Genomic DNA, 8,161 nt, shown 5'->3' on the forward strand with positions numbered 1-8,161 from the left:
CCCACATGCAGTTATGGGACCATTTTTTTTTTTTTTTTCAGATTTCCAGAGCTTGTCTTACAAGAACCAATGCATATATGTGACTAATCTGTAGTGATGTGAACAGTCTATGTACATAGCTCAAAACTGATAAATACATATGTTATACCCAAACACAGTAACTTTTTTACTGTTTTGAGGAGCTGGCTTGTCCACCAGATATGATGTATAGCAGATATTTTTGTGTATTCTGACAGAGTGGGTGCAGCTGTAAAACTAGGCCAAATTTCAGTTTCCTATATGTTGTAGTACCTGAGATATTGGAAGCTGAAAATGGAAGAAAAACAAGGACAAGCAAAAATCTACACTTACCTCCCTCACTAAATTGGCCATAACTGAATAAACACGGAGCAGTAACTCAAAACTCGTGATTTTTTTTTTCTTTCTTAGACCGTTTAAAGAGAGACTGGCAGACTTTACTTTTCGTGTTTTGACACAAACACGTGTTTCGCGCCGATTCTCTTCCCGCCACAAGATGGCGCCTGAGTCCCTCCCGCTCAGATGAAGCCAACACGCCTTCTTTCCTCTCAGAAAACCTCCACATGTGGAACCCTCTGCTACTAAAACAGATCTATTTGTCATTCAGGTTTTGGCTGCTGTAGAAATCCTCCATGTTAGAGAAAGTGAGCGAATAAATCAGACAGAAGCAGTCGTTGTGTTTATCTGCAGAGTAACTGATCTCTTGGAATGAAACCATAACATCTAAATACAAGAAAACATAGACATTAATGTCAGTTTATATAACCAGAGGCTATAGTCTATACTGCCTCAGATTCATTCATGGTAATATTTGAAGTATGTGTTTAAAATATGATGTTTGCATTTAAATTGTGTTAATCACTTAAGTCATTATTTACACATGTGCTGATATTTAGTTTCCTCTAACATTGTTCTTGTATGAAGTGCAGTTATGTAACCTTGATGGAAAGTCTGCATTTGTATTTTAGTGCCTCAAATTCCCTTGAAATGTAACTTTTTCTCATTGCTTAAAAAGTAAATGAATTTTAATTTTAATGTCAATCAAATATCATTAATAAAACTAGAGGTTTAGTTGAGTTATTTTCTTTAAAAGTCCTTGTCCATGAGAGACGGTGCCCGCCATTTATGCTCATGGATAGATGTTGTGACAAAATCTATGACCGGACAAAGTGGTGGTTCCTGAGTTTCAGTCGTGCATGTTTAAAGCAGTAATTCTCAACTGTTGGGTCGGAACCCAAAAGTGGGTCGCAGACCTGTACTGGGTGAGTCGCGGACAGCCGGTCCAAATTTAATTATTTATTTTTTCCGGTCCAAAATAAATAAATACTTAATGTCTCTCATGCTGGACTTGTCTATTATTTTGAAAGAAACTTTTCTTCTGACAGGCATGCTGTGAAATGCATGTTGCACAGGAAATTATATAGATTTACGTTTTACAAAAGATTATACATGTGTGTTTTCAACAGCTATTTTTGAAAAACTAAATTTTTGTTGGTTGAATTAAAAGTTCGGATGAACTACGGCTGGGCCCACAGAACGTTTTCGTGTCGAATAGCACATATCACGTTCCCGAGAATTCAGTCCCTGGTTCCCCACGTGGCACATACGGAGTAATGGGCCCCATTCATATATTGGTATGTGTCAATAATTCGGTGCCACCAACTGTCGCAATATTTGACTCACAAATAAATGACAAAACAACTTTAATGGAAATTGCAGCTAATCAAATTATGCAACGCATAATTGTAATCTATGTTGAATTACCTTTGAAACGATATATCACACGACTATGTTACCATAAATCTTAAAATTACTGGAAATGGGGGGGTGGGCCCCCAGGCCCTATTTAAAAAAAAAGGGCTATGTATTCATACCAAACTGCATTCCATTCCAAAGAGAACTAATAGAGGAGTAGTCATTTGAAAAAATGTGGCCCCCGTGACACGTACGGGGTAATGGGCCCCATTTACTGTATATATTGGTATGTGCAAATGATTCGGTACCACCAACCGTCGTAAACATCAATACCTAACAAATTTCAGCCCGATCCGTTGAATAACAGAGGAGTAACAATGTACAATAACAATACAATAACAACAAGAAGAATACAGAGAAGAAGAAGAACAACAAAGTGAGTGGCGTTTTGAGTTCGGTAGCTCGGCCTAAAAAAGTGGGTCGCGATTTAATTACCGTGATAAAATGTGGGTCCCGGGGTGAGACCAGGTGCTTTAAACAGTGCACGGCTGACGCTCCAGTATACCATTCTGTCCGGTCACAAATTTTGTCACAACACCTATCCACGACTTGAGAATGAATGCCATAAATAAAGGACTTTTAAAGAAAATAACTTAGTGGCAGGTCAGCAAAAACCAGGGGGTTTAGTTACACTTTAAATATGATTACTTCCTTTTACCGATCTCAAAGTTTTTTAATTTAAAATTAGAATTTTTCTACTCCTTAAACAGAATATAAAATAAAAGAGGTGCTTGTGATGATATAAGGGGGTCAAGGACACATTGGAGCCAAAGTTTTCGATGAACTGAGCCGTTCTAAAGTGACGGTCTCCATATAAATGTCATCCTGGTGGACCTTTTACAGCTTTCGGCCCCAAACTGGATGCTCTCTGTATTCCACAGCCGTCTCGCACTAAGTGCTGCCTTGTGGTTTCTCTCCTCGTGCACAAGGTCAAGGAGAGTGCTGGAGCTATAGGACATGCTTCAGCGCTAAGTGGGGGCTGGTTTTTTTTCTGTTTTTTCTCCCGCTGACACAAAGTGGTGAAAGTTTCATTGAATGTTGCACTGTGTGACGCAGAGTTTGCATTAGTGATGTCGCTGCAAGCGCAGGGGCCGTGTGGAGGGAATGTTAATGCAGGCCGGTGACATTTTGCCAAACGAGAGCAGTAAATTAAGGCCTTTAGTCCAAATGTGGACGTCTTTTATTGCTCCTGGTGTGATTGAAGCATCAGAAAAGCACTGAGGGACACTTTAGAGTTTGGAGAGGACGTTTTGTCTTTCATCCCAGTGATCCCATTCACAAAGCCCAGTCTATTAGGGCAGGGGTTCTGAACCTTGTGGTCGGGACCCCATTTGGGGTTGCAAGAAACTGGGAGGAGAGATTTAATTTTTTTCTGTTAACAATTTGAGCCCATTTTTGTTTATTTAAAAAAAAAAAAAAAGCTGCAATTTTTCCAAACTTGCCATATTTTAACCCATTTTCATTACTTTTTCTTGCCATATTTCTGCTCCTTTTAATGCATTTTTGCTACATTACACTCCATCAAATGTCAATGCATTTTTTTCCACTTTCAAGATATTTTCCTCTCTTATAAACCCGTTTCCACCTAATGTCACATACACTACTGGTCAAAAGTTTTATAACACCTTAATTTTTCCAGTTATTTATTGCAATTCAAGTCATGTAAGTCCAATGAATAGCTTGAAATGGTACAAAGGTAAGTACTGAACAGCCTGAGGTTAAAAAAAAGCTTTGTTACCCAAAACTGAAAAATAATGTACATTTCACAATTATACAAATAGGCGTTTTTCAGGGAACACAAAGTGGGTTAATGATTTAAAGCTGTTCTGAATCAGCCTTGAAAGCTGGTGCTACTCATTCCTACAGGTGTTCCAACTTTTCTTGGTTACTTACAACAGCATTGTTCATGGATTCCATGCTTTCTTTTTCAACTCAAATTGCTTATTTTTTCTATATGCTTTCATTTCAGAGTGCAATGACACAATAAACTGAATAATTTTCAGTAAAAAATTGAAAAAGTGTGGTGTTCTAAAACTTTTGACCGGTAGTGTATGTTCAGTTGACCCATTATTGTCACTTTTAACCTCTTTTCACCATATTTCATGGTTATTTTGGCCAATTTAACCACATTAACAATTTGTCATGCCTATTATTTGCCAGTTTAAACTAATTGTTCCAATATTGACATTTTGAAACCTTTTTGCCACTATTTCTGTCTGTTTTTGCTCACTCTAATTTGCAAATTTTAACCAATTTCTGTGGATTTTAAAATCCCATTTCACCACCATATTTGTTTTACTTTTAACCTCTTTTATTTCTGATTTAAACAAGGATTTCCATCTTCAAGATCACTGTATACTATGGCCCAAATAATAGTAAACTTCCTAGATAACAGTGGATATTATTCATCTGAATAAATAAATGTGGTTATCACAGATTCATAAAACAATAGACCTTCATTTTTCTGACTTTATGGATGGGTTCCAAAAATCTCTCCCCTTTATTCCCCCTCATACATGGCCCTGTCTCCACACGACTGTTCTTCAATGTCCATGTTTGTGTTCAACCACCTTCAGGCACAGTGGGGGTCCCTGGTCTCTGGGACCTTTATTTTGGGGGTTCAGGCTCCATTAGGAATGCATTAACCGGTTCACGCCCATCCAACACATTTGCATGAATTGTCAGTTTGTGGGAGCCGTCAGAAGGGATGAAGCCGTTATGTTATGCTAACAGATAATTCAGGAGTCGTTAGCTCAGCGAGAACCACTCAGTCACCAGGACATACTCTCCGTCTCCTGCTGGGACTTTTTCTTTTGCACGAGAGCTCCTGATTTACAGCTTCTCACTCACCAACAAGTTTATCCCTCCTGGGTTCCTGGAAGAGTTTCCTTGTGGTGGTGGAAGGGAGGGGGCGGGGGTAGGGGGGAGAGAAGTGGGACAGTAAATCCTGGCTACTTTAAATGCTGTTAGCTCAATGCTAACGTATTTATTCTGGGAGATATTTAAACCCACATAGGTGACGTCCTTCCTCACCTTGTCCTGGTCTGACCCACACACACACACACACACACACACACACACACACACACACACACACACACACACACTGTTTACTCTACACATTTCCCTCAGTAGGTGTCTCTGCCCCCGCCCCCTCCTCTAATCTGCTTATTAAATCCAATCCTCATAACCCGCCCATAATCACTAATTATTTACTGTGGAGTTATTCTAAGGAATGTTGTGTGTCTGACATCCAGCCACTGCCTTTTTAAAGCCCATTTAAAACACACAGACTTAGATATTAATGAAATCTGTGCAGAGGCCGTTTCACCCGCTGAAATCCCCAATGAGCTTTCAAACGTCTCAGCTCCAAACACAATCTGGATCTTATTTAGCGTCCGTCTTCAGGGACACATCTCAGCGCGCAAAAATGCATATTTACCATAACCGAGCTGTCAAAAGTTTAAATATGTTCAAAAACACACGCAGAAGTATGTGGATGTAGGGACATTACAGCCATATGTGAGCCTGGAGACGCTCAGACGAGGCTGGGACTCCATGATGGGGAATGGACTTCATTATGGAAACAGACTTAGCTTAGCTTAGCATGGAGGTTAGAAAAACACGTGGAAAAATCCTTACAATTTGGCAGACTGGATTGAAATCTAACACTATCACCAGAGTTAATCACACATAGGCAACTGAAGGCACGGGGGCCACATGTGGTCCCCAGTGTCTTGTTGTGCAGCCCCTCCAAAGTAAAAAAAAAGCTCCAAAAAGAACCAAAAATACAGAAAAAATACACAACAGGACAACAAACATGCAAGATGATCACAAAAATAATAAGAAAAATAGAATAAACAACAACAAAAATAAACAAAAAGACTTTGAAAAAGAAGACTTCAAATGTGAAAAAAATATACAGAATGACTCCAGTCACTGAAAGACAACAAATACACACAACAATCACAAATATACACAAAGGTATAGAATACTCTTGTTTAAGGTTAAAATGTGTGTAAATCATTGGTTGTTAACAAATGGGTCCAAAATGACGTCATAAAAGTGCATTTCATTCATGTTGATGTCATATTTGATTAATATCGGGAGAGAAAAAGTTGTTTTTATTGTATTATTACAGTTTTTTGTGTCCATTTTAGGTTTTTTTATGCTGTTTTGTGTATATTTTAATATTAAGACAAAAACTGTGGCTAACTTCTTGACAGTCTGTGCTGAGGCTGTTTCATATTCCTCTCATAGTGATTGTGTATTTATGGTAAGAGGGTTGAGGAGAGTAGAGGATCTTTCCCCTGGATTTTCCTGTGTTTAGATGTTGTAGATGAACAACGTGTACCTTTTCTTCTAGACGTAAAGCTCTGAGTCTGTTTGTTTTCTCTCTCTCTGTCCTTTTCCGCACACTTCCAGGAATCCAGCCAATGTTGATGAAAAGCGTTCCTCCGTCTTTCTCTGCTGCTGCAAGCCTCCATGATGATGTATATGTTTTCCATGCTGGAGGCCGTTTGAGGCCAGTGTTCCCAGTCCTCAGCTGACCTACAGCAGGGGAATGTATGGACAGAGCATGGGGAGGGGGAGGGGCTCTTATATAACAGGCCTGTAATGTACACACAGCACATGGCCATGGCCATGATAATCCATGCAGCCTCAGGTCCTCGCTGAGAGAAAGGAACACACCGTCTTTGCTCTGCATTAACACACACTGACACGCATTAACAAGCACACAAAAACACACTAACTCACACAGACACACAGTGGGTGTCGTCTGACAGTCTGTGCGGACGCCATTTCCACAAAACATATTCAGACTCAACTAAACAGGATATAACGTGAACAATAGCAGCAAACCATGAACACAAAACCAACAGTGAGTCACATTCTGTTTCTTTTAAAGTGAGATTATCTGTTTTTTAGATTAGAACCACTGAATAAAAAACAGAAAAAAAAAGAGGTCCGATATTTATTTTTTAAAGTTTAAAGTCAGAATCTGAGTTTAAAGTCAATTAGTTTGAACTGGCAAATAACGGTTATGACAAATGAAGAATGTGGCTAAATTGGCAAAAAATAAGCATGAAATATGGTGGAAAGAGGTTAAAAGGGACAATAATGCTGAAAAAGTCTTGAAAGAAGAAAAAAACGTGTCTGAAGTGTCTGAAATGGGAGTCATGTAGAACAAATATTTTTTAGTTTCTTGAAGGCATCTGGGGACCCCCTCCCAGTGTCTTGCAATGCCAAATGGGGTCCTGACCCCAAGGTTGACAATTAATAGATGGCGAGACAAATTAAATACACAGTCAGGTACTAACGGGAACTTTTTCAGGTGCGTTCCTGCTCTGCCACACATTCATAAATGCGTGAATTTATGTGTGTATAGATCTAGATATAATCGATCTATGTATGTAGATCTAGATCTATGTGGGCGTCTTTGAATGTTAAACTAACAGCAGCTGGCTGTAATGTTCCTGTTGCAGAGTGGAACATTCCTTCTATGACCAAGCATGCACAGAGTGTGTACGCTGTGTGTGCACGTGTGTGTGCATGTGTGAGACACATACACATTAGAGAAGGGGAGGGGGGAGGAGCCAGATAGGGATTGGTCGGTGAAAAGCTTCCTTTATGAGATCACAGCCTGAACAACAGCCGAGCAGAGAGAAGTGCAACAGTGTTACTGTCACTGACCTCTGACCTTTACAGAAGGTCGTCTGTGTCTCATCTGAGAGGGGTCTCTGACCAGGGTTGCCAGGTTGGGTGGATACAGCATTGTTGGACTCACTTCACTTTAGCAGCAGAAACATTTCAAACTGGCCAGACTGAGAAAATTTAAGCATTCCATAAAAAAGGAGGAATTTCAACAAGTTTTTGACCTGAGAATGGAAAACAAAATGAATAATTAAATAAAAAATCAAATACATTCACGATCCCTAAAACTAATTCTATCTATCTGACTCTACTTTCTTTACCTTATGAGTATAACTGAATATGGAATATTTATTAGAAATGACAACAATCGGGAAAAAAAACAAATGAATTAAGACTATTAAATCACTGTAATTCTTAAATATTAGAGGTGGGACAATATACGATACTGGGATCTCGATAACAATATGGGAAGATATTTTTGGAAAGAAAAATGACAAAAGAAATTCAGTTTGAAAAATAACTGTGCTTTAACTTTACATATTTACTTTGGGTTCAACTCAAATAAAAGCATATATATGCCACCCTAGTATATAGTCATCCTAAAGATGAAAATCCTTGTTTTAATCAGAAATAAAGTGGGTTAAAATTGACCAAAAATTGTGGAAAAGGTGGTGAAATGGGATTTTAAAAACCACAGAAATTGGTTAAAATTTGCAAATTAGAGTGGGCAAAA

Source organism: Gouania willdenowi, chromosome 19, assembly GCF_900634775.1.
Source record: "Gouania willdenowi chromosome 19, fGouWil2.1, whole genome shotgun sequence".
Lineage (NCBI taxonomy): Eukaryota > Metazoa > Chordata > Actinopteri > Blenniiformes > Gobiesocidae > Gouania > Gouania willdenowi.